Genomic DNA, 15,305 nt, shown 5'->3' on the forward strand with positions numbered 1-15,305 from the left:
AGGGTATAGCTTAGTGGTAGAGCACATGCTTAGCACACACAAGGTCCTGGGTTCAATATTCAGTACCTCCACTAAAAAAAAAAAAAAAAAAAGTAATTAATAAATAAATGAATAAACTTAATTACCACCTCCTCTCTTTAAAGCAAAACAAAACAAAAAAACAGGGAACTTAAAAGTTAGCGTGGTCTAATGCTCAAAGGATGGAATGTGCAAAAGGTTCTGTCTCCCAGAAATGTGAAGCCCCCATATACTTAGAGATTATTACTGAGCTTTTTTTCAGTCTCACAGGGTACTTTGCAGTTAACCTGTTCTGAGTTGCCCAAATGATACTTTAGATGTAGGCAGACCCATTACTTAACCGTTCAGAATCCACTCATTCGTGCAAGTGCACACTGGGTACCAAAAAGTTCGCTTCCTGAGCCTTAGAGATAAACCACGGCCTTTTGTAACATAGGTCCTAGTGTTCTCTTCATCAGTGCTGAAATAGAAAACTAGTCCCCCCTAGTGTCCTGCCACTGTAGGTGGCCGAAGGATGGAGACACTCCCACATTCTGCATCAACTTTCAAGCACAGCTCAGGAACCCAGAACCAAGAGAAACCTTCACCTCCTTCCCAAGAGATGGAAGCACTCCTGAGACCTACAATAGGACAAAAACAAAAACAAAAACACCTTCATTTCATTCGCAAGGCCCTTCTAGTTATGTTTCAAAAAGAAAGCGGTCTGCATTATCCCACACCAAAAAGTTAACCTATGAGAATCAGTCTACGAAGCCTTTGATGGCCGAATAAAGCACACTTTATTAAGTGAAGTAACAGGGCCCACGCTTGTTAGTAGTGACTTCTGCCTACTTCAACGTGATACCACCTTTTCTTTTTCCCACTAGGGAGATGGGTTTCCTTTCCCTGACACTCTTGAGAACCCACTAAGATCTAAATCTTGACGATTTTGCCTCTCTGTTCCAATTAGTTTTCTTCCCTGGATGGAATTAACAGGGCCAGGCTTGATAAGCATGTGTTCTCCCTTAGCAATTTTCACTAAGGCGTAAAGTACTCTTGCAAAATAAAGGTACACTAAGAGATGTGTGACCCCTTAAAGCCAGGTGTTTTGTTCTGTTTTTTTTAAATCCCCAGTGGGGACTCAGCATGCCCGTGAGTAATTCATTCATGTCACCCATCTGTGAGAAATGAGAAAAGAAATCTCCACTTGCTCCTTTCCTAATTTAGAACCTTCCTTTATCTTAAGTCTATCAAAACTGACTCCAGAGGTGGGAAGGCAGGAGAGGTGAGGAAGAAAATTAACCTGAAGTGACTGCTGACAAGGAGTGGATAAGCAGTTTGGGTTTCCACCCGAGTCTGAGAAGGATGGCACTGCATTTAGGGGAGGTGAACGTCCACCTGCCACCTCTCCTCCCTCCCACCCACCATGAAGGAAGCAGGAGCCCTGAGCCCTCTCTTGGGGCACTTGTGACATTCACAGAAACTGTTAAGTTGCTACTTTGCTCCCTCAGGAGATCATTTTAATGGACTGAGTGCCAAAATTCACAGATTCGGAATTCACCAGAAACCTGCTCAACCGAGGTACATCAGCTTGCGGATGAAGAAAAACCCATCCCCATTAAACAGGGTCACCCGGAGGATGGATTCGATGCAAGAGAGACAATCTGTTCCCACCTAAGTGACCCATTTAAAATCAGATGGTTCCAGGGAAAGCTCATAGGTTCAATAAATTTCAAACAGACGAGAACAGGCTTGCAGGACTGAGGAGGCAATAAGGCACCGAGCAAAATAACTTAAGGGCACACAAACTATGGAGTCAGTCACTCCACCCTTTAGAAACAGTGACATTAGCAAGACTGTCTGGATCGCTGTCCCTCATTACTCAACACAAGCAGCTTTGTCTAACAGGACTGACGCTGGTTGGGTTTCCTCTCTACAGCTATCGCTGCCACCCAACCGCTCTGTCCAATAGAGGGACTCGCAAGCTGTGGCTCTCACCCCAAATCGGCCTCAACTCCGCAACAAGGAGCAAAGAAAAGTTCTTCACAGCATCACACCAGGAAAGGCAGGTGGGGATCGCCCAAGAGGGACAGCTCCTAACACAGCAGGTTCCCCCAAAGCACAGGTGCACAGCTTGCAAGCTGCGGGGCAAGGGGGGTGGACATCACCTCCTGGTGTTATCGGGTAATTCCTCCATGCTCCCCGTTAGCAGCCTGTGAGTCTCGGAGCAGGGTAGGTCCTGGGGCAGGTCCTGGGGGACAGCAGAAATTCGGCGAATTCTACCTCCCCAGGCCAGGCGGCAGAGGATGTGCCCTCACTCCCTCCCTCTTCGCCAGCATCCTGAGGACAGGGGTTATCAGCTACAGGTTCGGAGAACTTGTCCAGCGCCGCTCACCAGGGCGTCCCCGGGGCGGCCCTCTCGCACTCCCGGGGCTCTTACCTTGGCCGTGACTGCCGCCAGGCAGAGGGAGACCGCGGAAGAGCTGAGTGGCGCCGCTGGCGCTGCCGGCGCCTACGAGGCGCAGGGGTTCCGGGTCGGGGTCCCAGCAAGCGCTGCCCTAGTCCAAGCGGCGGTGCCCAGCGCAGACTTCAGGGAGGCCCCCGCCTGCAAACGCGGCGAGGAGGGTCTCGGCCGCCCAGGATGATCACTGTCCCTTCTTCCTCTCCCTCCGGCGCTGCTGCCTGGAGCTGCTCCCTGCCTCGGGGACTCTTCCGAGCCGGGGGCGCCCCGCATGGGCAAGGGCCTGGGTCCGCCTCTGGGCCGGGTCCGGGGACGGGGCACTGGGGGGGAGACACGGGGCAGCCCCCAAGGCCGGCTCCACCTCTCGCGCTCCCCACCGCTTCGCCCCTTCAGGGCAGGGCCTGCCCGATCCCAGCCCGGCCAAGCGAGCGCGGCCGCGCCCCCAGCTTCAGGCGCCTGGGTTCCCGCGCGGCGGCAGCGGGGCAGCGGGGCAGCGGGGCAGCGGGGCAGCGGGGCAGCGGCAGTCTGGCCGGCCGGGCACCGAGTGCGGCGGCGGGGGGGGTTGCAGCCGGCCGCGGCGCCCCCTCCCCCCGGGCCTGCGCCGCCCGCCCGCGGCTCCGCGGTGAGGAGGCGCTGGAGAGGGCCTCGCCCCGGCCTGGAGAGCGGGGCCAGGGGCGCGGGGCCGGGGGAGGCGCCCCGGGAAGGTCACCGGAGCGGAGGCGGAGCGCAGCGCGGTGGGTGCAGGGAACCGAGGCGGGCGGCCCCGCTGCAGCCGGGAGCGCTCGCCGGCCTCGGCCGCCGCCGCCTCAGAAACGCGCCGGCTTCCCCGAGCGCCCGGCACTCGGAGCTGGGCGGCCGCTGCAGCCGCCTCCGGCAGCCCGGCGCCGCTGGCCGGAGCCGGCGCGCAATCCCCGCCTCCCGCGCCCGGCCAGGCGGGAGCCGCCGCGCGGGGGCCGGCGGGAGGGCGGGCGGGCGAGCGCTGGGGTCCGGGCTCCGGGCTGGCCCCGCCGCCGCGTGCCCAGAGCGCCGGGCTCGCTCAGCAGCTGCAGTGACTGTGTGTCTGTGTCATGTCTGTGCAGCTGGGGGGGACCGCGAGCCTGGGCCGGGCTCCGAGCGGGGGCGGGGCCAGCGCCCGCCTCGGCGCCCGCCCCCACCCCGTGACGGCGCGGCCGGCCAATGGCAGGCGCCGCAGCCGCGCGGACCAAGCGGTCGCCCCCGCCTAGGCCCCGCCCCCAGGCGAGGCACCTCCCTTCTACTTCTCCAGCTCTCTCGCACGCAGGCGGAAGCAACACCCGGAGCCGGGATTATGGCCTGGGTCGGGATGAAAGGGTGCAAGCCGGCAGCTCCCCGCCCTTCTCCCCCCACCCCGGCCGCCTCAGGCCTGGCGAGCCTCGCGGAAAGAGGGGGAAGGGAAACGGGACGGGTCCGCAGCTGCTATCGTAGAGACTGTTGCAGGCTCGCAAGGCCGTGCAGCCTGTCCACTCCCCCTTGAACAAAACACCCGTCGTGGGAAGTAGGAAGTTTCCCCGCCTCCACTTCTACTCGGGTCGCCGTTCTCTCGAAAAGGGACAGGGTATGGGGCAGGCTCAGGCTACGGGGAGCCACGCTGAAGGGCTTGGACAGCACCATTTGGGGTTATGTGTTCAAGAAAGCCGTCCCAGCCTCCCTATTCTTTCCGAGAACCTGCATTTCTGTCCCCCTCCTCCTCCCCTCCCCAAACACACACACCCCATGCATGCACAACACACCCCCTCCCTGTTTCGACTTCATTCTTGCTCTCTCCCTCCTGGCGCAAGAACCCCGAGCGGACCCACTGAATGGACTTCCAGCCTCCCAGTCCTAAAGACGAGAGTGGGGCGCCAAGAGTCCTCTATAGGAGGGAGTGGGTGAAAATGCCCGGGCAAAGGGGGAGGGGATGTGAGAGTGGCTAGAAGGAGGAGGCCTGGAGAGAGAACCCAGAGGAGGGGGACGCGGAGGGATGGACAACTCTGACTGGGAGACTGGCGCTCCCGCGCGCGATCCAGCTCCCGGGTTTTTCCTCAGCTCGGTCCCAAGTCTTCTGGGGTCCCCTTCCCCCCGGGGCCCCAACCTCTCCCCAACTGGGCGGGCCGCCCGGTCTCTACCTCGCCTCCGCGTGCCGCTCTCTTAGCCCTTGGACTCAGAGAGGAGGCAGCGGGAAGCCCACCCCAGTTCTAGGAAGGGGCAGGGGAAGGATGCAAAAGGAGGGATAAAGTGCAAGGGTGGAGGAGGGAGGGGGTGCGTAAGAAAAGGACGCCGAGCTGGAGCTGCCGCACTGACCACCCTCCCTAGAGGTCAGGCTCGGGGCCAAGGGCTTCGGAGGTTTGTCCCTCGCTCGGCTCCGGACGTGTCTCCTACCTAAGTAACCCAGCTCTCGGCCTTTTTAGCTTGCCCCAGCCGGGATCCTTCCCCCATCCGCACCCTTCCTTGCAGCCTCTTTCAGCAGCGACCCCCTCACCCACCTACCCCCCAACTTCTACCATCACCACCAACACCCGCTCTTCCCCAGTTTTGGAGCGCTGTTTACCTAATCTCAGTGGCCGACGGAGCCGCCGAGGAGAACGCGAGAAGGTAGCGGTTGCACAGCAGCGTCCCCGGCGAAGTGAAAAACGTTTGCATTGGAGCTTCGGGATAAGTTAACTGCGAAGCTGGGGTCCTGCTGTCTTATCTCTGCTGGGATGAGTCTTACCCTGCACGTTTGCAGGGATGGGAGATCTTATCTGGTTTGGATGCCATTACCGTGTCGGAGAAGAACATAATATGATAAAATATTATCTAATATCCTAGAGACCATTAAAGTGTCAAAGTTTAATGCTAAGCCTTTTAGCTCGAAAGCTGCTCCTTTCTTCCTGTGACGTGGAGCTCTGTTCTAGAACGCGCTGAAAACAAGGGGGTCATTTTTATTTTTTACAGCCGACTGTCCTTACTTCCTACTACATTCCTCCTCCCCTACTCCAACCCCCGCCCCGGAACCCGGGTAAAGTTAAAGCAAGAATTTGGGCTTTCTTTTTACTGATTGCTTTGCTTCACTTCATTAGTAGTGTAAAATGTATTATTACAATACGTTACCATATTAATAAAGGTAATGTGACTGAGGAAGGAAAGAAAGACATGAGATTTACAGGCTAAGAAGAAAATAATGGAATAACATCAGAAACTGAAAGATAAGCACGTGGAAAATAAATATCTCCATTATAATTACCCAAATGTGGTGCATTCTCTAGACTGGCTTTTAGAGGAAAAAAAATAAATAAGACCGGGGATGGGATGCGGAGCAATATTCACCCTAGTCAGTAAGGTATACTGAAGACATATTCATTATTCAGGGATTTCACAAAAATTCCTTACATCAGTCAATAACCACCTTAAACATGTAAAAGCTTTGCTCCATCAATGCAGTGTTGCAGTGTTTTTAACTCAGTGGGATAGCTAATGCTGTAAATGATAGGAATGTTGCCAGATTGCATTATTTCACAAACTGAACCCTTCTGTCGGTTAATACCATGTCAAGCCCCACATTTAGAGAATTCCTTTGCCCCACCAGTGGGAAATTTTAATCTATATCTCTATCTATACCTATATCTCCTAAAGTAGGATGTACTTGCCTCTGAGTTACAGCCCTTTGACGCGAACCAGATATAAATGTCTTCAAAGGATTTCAGCTATGGCATAATATAGTATGAGGAATGCAGAATAAAATATGTAAGGTGATATATCTGTTATTTCTGAGGAATCTGCACTGCTTTTGCTAAGCACTGAGAAGTGAAAAAATATTGAGCCCAAACCAACTGTTATCTATTTATTTTCACAGTTATTGCACCTGTCACAGGAGAGATTCACAAAGATCTCTTTTTTAAAAAACAGGGTCAAGGAGACCTAATCGTAAGAAACCTGTCTTAAAACAGCCACTAGGGGGCCCTAAAGGCATCTCAAAGAGGAAATAGAAACCTGCTCTCACCTCCGTTTTTCCCGGTCTCTTTTTCTGGGTACCAAATGAAACTGAATCTAAAAACAAGTTAAAAGCCTGGGGAAAGGTTTGGAGGCAAATCAGGCATTATGTTTTTAAAAGACCAGAGTCCCATTTTGACTCATGAGTAAACAAGTTAGTTGTCCCACTCTTTCCTCACCTCCAAAAAATACAGCATAAAAAGAATATTGTACTCACTGAGACGAAAGTAGCCACATACTCCTACCATCTTTAAGTCAACCCAATTATTTTTACCCTTCCAAGTAGAACCTCCATTCTAAGATTTTAGGGCTATTTTCTGAATACTTTGAATGATCTTCAAGTGCTAGGTAGCAAGACGAATGAATCCTCACGGGGTGATACGAAGAAATTTTAAACAACCTATACATCAGGGCATCCACTAGCCAACTTATGGGAAGGAAGCTAACCATAGAGATGCTGGCCCTGGACCAGAGTCCTGGAGGCACCTTGCAGGCCAGGTATTAAATCTTTAGTGTGGGTTCTGGTGAAATGGTGGCGGACATGGAAGTGACAGGCATGGGGGGATTCCTTGGGGAGCGTGGTGGTAGCTGGTGTGGTGAGGCAGAATATGCTGGGGGGGGGTGCTTACTGCTAAGGACACTTAACCAGCCAACATGGAAGGATTTCAATATTTCAGCAAGTAATATTATATTTGTCAAAACAATGGAATGTCAGGTCTGATCATACCTTAAGTTGCCCCAAATTTTCTGTAGACTTCAATATCTGGCCATCAGATTTTCAGGACTTCCAAATCCTTGGCAGCCACATGATAGATTTCCTACATCTTACCAGTAAATAAGGTTAAGATGTCCTTTATGAGAGTCAAGAATCAAACAGCACTCAGGCTGCACAGATATGGAGAAGTCTAATTATCCTTTAACCAACACTGCAGAAATATCTGCAAGAGATGTCTTATCCAGACACATTTCAAGTGTAAATTTAAGCGCTGGCTGTGAAACTCTTCTCTGTCGTTGAGGTCAATATTCAAAAGACATTCTGGAGCAAAACAAAATGCTTCCATCGGGGCTAAGCAGAGAACAAGCTCCTTCCTAGCTAAAGAAATAAAGAACGTTGCAAAAGCCACCAAATTAACACTCATGGGAGTGTGATTTGAACATAATTTAACTAAAAAACAAAGCAAGCCTAGAACTGAGACATGAGACAGGAATGGGGATGAAATATTCTTAGTGGAATAAGAGGTAGTCTATGTTCTCATCATCATGTTCATTAAGCAGGCAAGGTACAGATATTCTCAAAATAGCATTATTAACTTCCGGAAGACTTGCCATTGAAAACCCTCAGAGCCAGCTAATTAGAACAAATCTGGCTCTAGATGGAGAATCCCATTGTCTTTAGGAGAGAGAGCTGATTCACTTACTGACTGTGAAAGTCCATCTGATGAAAACCTTGCAAGGTACAGAGCACCCTGATCACCTTATGATAAAATGCTTCACTGGGGACCCAAAGCCCCTCTGGAGACAGAAAGGAAACATCAGTGCTGAAGATGTCAACTTACAGGATGGAATGAGATTTTTCTCCTGAGATCCCGACCCCCAGTAAAGATAAGGTCTCCTCAAGCTAGTGGCTCACAAGACCCTCAAAACAAAAATGAAAAAAAAAAATTTGAACATTGGTAAAGACATCAAAGTCCTGAAATAAAGGATGATAGCATATACTTTTGGGGCATTTAGGCAAAAACTCTGTTTAAATGACTGTCATGGTTGTGCAGATATATTTTATCAGGTTTTAACTCCCCCCCCAACCCCGTCTATCTAAGGGTCCCGTAGATCAGGACATCTCAAACCTCGACGTGCATACACATCACCTGGGAATCTTGCTAAGAAGCAGATACTGACCAGCAGCCTGGAGTAGGGTCTGAGACTGCTTTTCTGACAAGTTCCTGTCCATGGACTGCACTTTGAGGAGCAAGGCTGTAAAGGACATGTGTTGGTAGTCAACTACATCCTATATTCCCTTTCTATTCCTACGGGTATTGTGTTACTAGAGTTCCCCAAAAAGTAAACCCCGAGACAAGGATTTGGGGGCAAGAAGATTATTTGGAAGCTTTGGTGAGAGTGTGAGGAAATGAAATAGGAAAGGGAGGAAGACCAATACGGAGTGAATTAATAAATGGCCAGTGGGTGCTCAGTTCTGATAAGGACCCTCTGAGAAATTGTTTAGAATAGCATTGTCCAAAAATGCTTCACTGTGATGGAAATGTTACGTATTTGTCCTGTCCAATATGGTAGCCACTAGCCACATGTGACTATTGTGCACTTGAAATGAGGCTAGTGTGACCTAGAAACTGAATTTTTTATTTTCTCTAATGTTAATTGATTTACATTTAAATAGCCACATATGACTACTGGCTACTGTGCTGGACAGGACAAGTGAAGAGAATAACTTGGAATTGTCTTACTAAGGGCCAGGAAACCTAGAGGAATATTTATCCACCAAATCCTTTCATTCATGAGAGTTACTGTTGGAAATCGGTCAGTTCCTAGGAGTTCTTCCATGCTCCCTGGCCAGAGCATACTCCCAGCAGAGAGTAACAGGTGCTTCAGGTAGGGAACCATCAGTGTATATGGAAACTGTCCATCAAAGGTGGAGGTAATCCCCACGGTGGGTCTAGGGGATATGAGCAAGACACTGACAGCATTTGCTACAAGAATCCAGATTTTATTTGGAACCCAACCTATCTATTCCTCATTCCAGGAGCAGAGCCTGAACTGCGTAAGCTAACCAATGCCTTCCATAGTCCTGACCACCATCATCAGTGCAAGGCTGGGTAGATAAGCTAGTCTGGTCCAATCAAGGTGACTCTTGGGACTTTAGGATGCTAGACTACCAAAAGTGTTCTTTCACCATGTGGTCCACAAATACAAAGCTGTAGTCTTTTCACTGCCACAAAGGATAAAATTGACACTGAGAATAGGAGAGCACAGAGAGCCAGAACACCCAATATGTATCAAGATTGCTATCTGCTGCCAGTAACAGAATGTCAGGCTACTAGGACCTTACATAATCATCTCACATCATGAGAAATCACAAGGTAGGCAAGTCCAGGTTTGGTACAGCAGCTCCGTGGTTTCATCAAGGACCCAAGATCTTTATATCTAGTCTGCTACTCTGCCATCTGCCACATATTGGCTTTCTGTGTTGCCTCATGGTCACAAGATGGCTGTGGTGGCTCCAAACATCATGTTCTCAAACCAGCATCCAATGCAGAAAGAAAAAGACAGGCAGAAAACACTTTCTCTTTTACTATATTTCCTCCTTAGGATTGACTTATGCTAATTGTGATTCACCTTCTGGAGGTGCAACATTGTTGGGTTCTGTTAGCAAAGAAGGGAGGAAGTGGCTCTTGGGTACAAACTAATATCACCTGCTCCAGGACCCTTGATGATGCCACTGAGTTACTGAGCAGGACCAACCCTGAAAGTTATCCTTACTCTGAACCTCATCTATGTGGGCCAATAAACTGACCTACTATGTACGTTTTAGGTGTTTCTCTTACTTGCGTCAAAACATCCTAACTGATACAGACAAAAAGATCTAGGTCCGAAGACTCACTCCCTGGATGCAGTGCAGCTGATTGTGGAAGGGTACCAGGAGCTCCCTCTCCTCTGGAGAGTGAAATTGGGCTTGGAAATCATTAATTTTATGCTTGGCATGAACAGAGACCTAGCTGCCCTGTGAGTATTAACCTGCAATCCCCACGCTCCACCTACTACCCATCATACGGGCTGGTCTGCTGAAGGACAACTTTCCTTTGCCTGGGGATCTAGTTCACATTCCAATCCCCCGTTGAGTCTGAGGCACATCCTGAGACCCAGCCTGCTTGGTTGGTTTTTTAATCATCCTCACCCCCATCCCATAGTTTCTGCTGGTATTTCTATTATCAGGCTGGATCCTGCCTCCAGAGCCTTCGCTTTGACCTTGAACGATCTACATTCTGGCAAGAACCTGACTTGAGAACTGCCGATGACTCAAAACTTCCTGTAACAGCTCTTTTCTTCACCACGGCAATTGGACCTTTGGCTTTTATTTCTGTATGTTTGTACCTGAGGATGCTATGGTCACAGAACTAGGGGATTTAGATTGATGACCTCTGTGTGGATGGGGCAAGTCATCGTTATCCCAGTTAAACTCAAAACCCAAGCCCCAAATTAGTCTCCTCTTTCACGGGAGATGAAAGCATACCTGAGAGCCAGGGAAGGGCTGTTTCTGACAGTGTTTTACCCAGTCCTGCTAGAAAGTCAGAGATTTCTATCTTAAATAATTTTTCTTATTGCTCACTTAAGAAGTTTTAAAAATGTAACTTGAGTGTTTAGAATCATGTCACCTATGGCTTAGTGCATAACTACTATCCACGCACTAGCACCTTGCTACACATTCTGTGGGGTGGGAGTGATGGGGAAAGTGAATGAAAGAAATATGGATGTGGTTTCTACAACTGAGCATCTCCAAATCCAATTCAGGAGACAGGCATTTACTCTGAGGAGTTAAATGACTTTGCAAACATTAGATAAATAAATCACGGGTCTTCTCAAAAGATATAGTAAAGTTAAGCTGTGTTGTGAATCTGAAAAAGAGAGATTACCATGGTTCATCTAGTCTTCAGAAAATTTCTAAGAGCAGGAGGTTCTTGTTGGATTTTGAGGATTTGGTGAGATTTGAGCAGACGTAAAGGAGTTTCAAGCTTTGAGGAGCAACAAAGATGTTAAGCAGAAGGTGTGACTGGCTACAGTGATGCATTTATTGAAGGGATCAGAAACTGGACAGCTAAGTTGGATCCAGAGTTATTTTACAAAGAGTATCTGAATCCCTACTGTGTGTCAGTTACTATGCTGACCATTAAGGATTTTAATACAAATAAAGACAGTGCTTGTTCTTTTAGTGGCTCACAGTCAAGTGGATAGAGAGGGGGAAATTACAAGGTGGTGGGTTAAATTCTTAACTTTTCATTGACTCATCCACTGTTTTTCCTCAGTCACCAATCCCTGTCCATCCAACCCTCAAAACATCCTTCAAATCCATCTCCTCGGCTTCATCCAAACTGTTTCTGCCTCAGCTCAGATCTTAATCTCTCACCTGAATATTGCAAAACTCACCTTAAAAGCTGTAGCTTTCTCAGACCAGCCTTTTCCCTGTCCTACATGTTAACCAACTTACCTCCACAAAGTAAATCTGAGCATATTTCTTACTAACTTATGTTTACTTCTGTCTTGATTCCACTTCCTTTCCAAAAATATACTTCTAGTCTGACTCCCCTACATGGGGATCTGGGATACCCAGCCCTGACAGGGTTTGGGGAGTCCCCAAGAGTTCTATGAGCCTGAGAAAGTAGAGCCAAGGGGAAGCCCATAGTCCAGAACCTTGCTTGAAAGCCTCAAATGAAGTGTCAACCCTGAAGTATCAGTCAGGTTTGAATAGAGAAGAGGTAACCAGGGATGATGCAAAAGACTTGAATAATGATTTGCCACGGATTTTTCAGTCCACCAGGCACTGTTCAAAACACTTTCACGTATTAGCTTGTTTAATCATACTCGACCTTATGAGGGTGTTACGATGACAGGTATCCCCCACGTTTCAAAAGCACTGTACGCCACTTCTCTTTTATAAAAGACCTGTATCAGTTCCTGTTTTCGTTAACCAAAAGAAATCCAAAGAGGATTTTCAGTTTTATTAAAAAAAAAAGGTGAAAAGTTAAAGTAGCGATTGGCGTTTGTTTTGCAGGGAGCCTGGACAGAGGCAGCATGCACCCCAAGCAGGGAGAGGGGGCCCCTGCCAAGCTCCTTCCCCGGGAACCACACTCAGCATCTCAGCTTCAGGCCACCATAGCTTTGCACTGTCTGTGAGCACCTGTGCTTTATCTCATTTCATCCTGTGCATCCGTTAGCAAGATGCGTCCTAAGCTCATTATTTCTTCACTTGATGCCGTTTCAGCTTATGAAGGGTCTTGTGGAATGCTCTGCTTTTAGACAGCGGGGGACACCTGTATTATCATCGTAGCCAGTTTACAGATGAGATTACTAAGACCCAAAGAAGTAGGGTAACTTATCAAAGGTTACCCAGTTAGGAACAGTAGGACTGGAATCCAAACACAGAGAGTTTATTTCCAGAGCCTGTGCTCTTAACTACCATGCCAAATTGCCTCTGTAAAGAGTGAGCACCAGAACAAATTACGGCGATCATAACACAGACGAGGAGATGAATTTGGAGGTGCATCTCTGAGCCGCTCGAACAGAGCTGCAGGGGCTTTTTAAAGGTTGTTCACAACCTTGACTAATGGCTGGGGAGGAGGCAGATAGAGATGCAGGCTAGCTCCCTATATTTTCTATCTGTGTCATCTAATATAGATGCCATTCACCGTGTCATTATTTTTAACCCCCAATTATTTATAGACTCCTTTGGAGAGGGCTACCCTGGTTTGTCCTCCCTTGCCCCTGATCCACATTTCCATGTGTTCATTTCTGTTCTTCACTGCTTCATCGTAAATTTTAATTTTTTCTATTTGTATTTTTTTTTCATTCTCCTTACAATTCTTTACACCATCTGTCTCCCTTTGAACTTCATTTTCTTTGTCTTGGCATCTTGGCCTTTCTGCTCTAGTTCTATTGATGTCAAGTGGGTTCTAAAATATTACTTTATTTCCAATAGTAAATCATTTTGAGATAATTCCTCTTTGCTTAAATCTGTAGATTCTTCTTCCCTTTTCCTTGTTCTGTAGTGCCTTTAAAAAATTTTTTTGTGGGGGGAGAGGTAATTAGGTTTATTTACTTTCAATGAAGGTACCGGGGATTGAACCCGGGACCTCGTACATGCTAAGCACACGCTGTACCACTGAGCTATACCCTCCCACCTTTGCAGTGCTTTTCATTGGCTTCATATAATTGCTGTTTCCTCTCTGTTGATCTTTAAATTAGAAGGAATTCACCTACATGTGGTGTTTACCAATACGCTGATGATGGGTTTCCCTTAGAGCAAGCCTCAGAGTGGTAGCTTGGAACTGCTTTCCAGATCTACAGCTGGACAGAGATTGGTAGGTACAAACAGCTCCTGGCCCAGTGTCCCCCCACTCCCACCCCCCGGCTGACTTGGGTCATGTGTGTTTGCTAGACTGAGAACCAGTCTTCTCTTTCCCTGCCACCTGGCTCTCTGATGCTCTGAACAGGACGGGGTATGCAAACGACAGTTCCCAGCTCTTCCTTCCACTGCGCATTCCCATACTCCTTTACCTGTGGAAACGGTATCTTTCAGAGTCTCATTAGTTGAGACCTGGACTCTGTCAAACACTGGTGGTTGGTAGAAATTATGTCGAAGGGTCTGTCTATGAATTCAAGTTCCTGCTGCTTCAATTGGCTCAGTAAAGGTGACTGACCTGACCCGTGACTGTTTCCTTCTCCATCCCCACCAACAGCTGTGTAGTTGCTAGAAATAAGAACTCAATGGAGAGGCCCCCTGTTCCATGCGATTGTATTGCAAGAAGTTGCAAAAGGCAACGATGGACCAAAGCTGTTTCATGCTCACGAGGGAGGGGACCACTGCTTATCATTTCCTTGTGCCTGGTCATAGGGCCTTTGTTCATGCGCATCACCTGCTGAAGGATTTGCTTGATGCTGAACTTTAGTGACAAGTACATAATCCAGTGGAAAGTTCCAGTGGAAGCAGGCTGTGGGAATTCAGATAGGAATTCAGATACTGCATCTTCTCTTGGGAACAATCGTCCACTTCAATAGGACATGAGAAGAACTTAAGAAGACCATATTTGGTGGTCGGATTAGCCAAGCCAAAGCCAGCCAGAAGAGCCTAACAATTAGCCTGATTGTTGCTGTGGATTCACCATCCCATGAAGACTATTGTGGCCATTAGTTAACTCTTTCCTGCCTAACCTAGGTAAATTACTTGCTACATGCTGGTGGAAAATGTTGCCACTGAAGATATTTGAGTTTAACATCCATGTGTTCAACCCAGATCTTCTGAGGGTCTCCTCTTCTTGCCAAATAATAAGGAATGTGTTCCTTCTCTCACAGAGAAAATGATGTAGTTGGAGAGACAAACATTAAACAAACACAAATATGTACCTCATGGTTAATTAGGGAAATACTACAAAGGAAACAGAACAGGTACAGTGGGGAAAAGGAGTTAAGAGTTCAGGGTGATCTTTCCAAGGAAAGTACGTTGAGGCTGAGATCTGATGTAGGAGTAAGTCAGGCAGTGAGTGAGGACAAGAGAGTCCAAGTCGGAGGAACAGCACGTGCACAGCAGTGAGGCAGGAGAACGCAGCAGGTCTGAGGGACTAAGAAAAGGCCAGTGTGGCTGGAACTCAGTGAACAGGAGGGAGCATCCTCAAGAGAAGACGACGTGAACAGCTGTTGAGGGCATCTGGCGCAATCAACAAGAGATGAATCAGTGGATGGCCACGTAGCAGTGTGGTCCCTTGAGCACAGCGTGAATTAATCCTCACCCACATCAGCACAGTTCTGGGACTTTGTCCAGCAATATCCTACCACTCTGTTTGTCCTTCAGTTTTGCCTCTGTTAAAGGGAGAGGGGGAAACCCAGCTTCACCCTTTGTGATGGTCTTCCTGTCTCTTCTAATTTGTGCCGGAAGACCTACTTAACTCCTTCTGTAGCCTATCCTTCGGTCATATTCTGGGAACACCCTGTCCTAAGCAGGGGATTATTTGAAAACTGCCACAGTTCTTGGACTCTAAATTGAGTTGGGTTTGTGATTGTCTCTCTCATCCCAGCTGCTTCCCAGTGGGAATGGGATGGCCTTTCAGTCATGGTGGCTTTGCTGGGATCCCCGCCGGTCAGTTGCTTGCCTTTAGAATAA

At 48.5% G+C, this 15,305-nt stretch overlaps 1 protein-coding gene across 2 annotated transcripts in view; it reads right to left on the bottom strand.

Moving 5' to 3' along the window:
• LARGE1 (LARGE xylosyl- and glucuronyltransferase 1) overlaps positions 1–5,024 on the bottom strand; it is a 491,672-nt gene extending 486,648 nt beyond the window's left edge. The window contains exon 1 of one of the 2 annotated variants that reach the window (XM_032492096.1): positions 5,004–5,024. The gene's annotated coding sequence lies outside the window, so the exon portion shown is untranslated. Of the gene's footprint in view, positions 1–2,437; positions 3,526–5,003 lie in introns of those variants that run through there. The other variant, XM_032492097.1, reaches the window with a different exon arrangement.
• Positions 5,025–15,305: the final 10,281 nt, after the last annotated feature.

This window comes from Camelus ferus, chromosome 12 (assembly GCF_009834535.1).
Source record: "Camelus ferus isolate YT-003-E chromosome 12, BCGSAC_Cfer_1.0, whole genome shotgun sequence".
Classification (NCBI taxonomy): Eukaryota; Metazoa; Chordata; class Mammalia; order Artiodactyla; family Camelidae; genus Camelus; species Camelus ferus.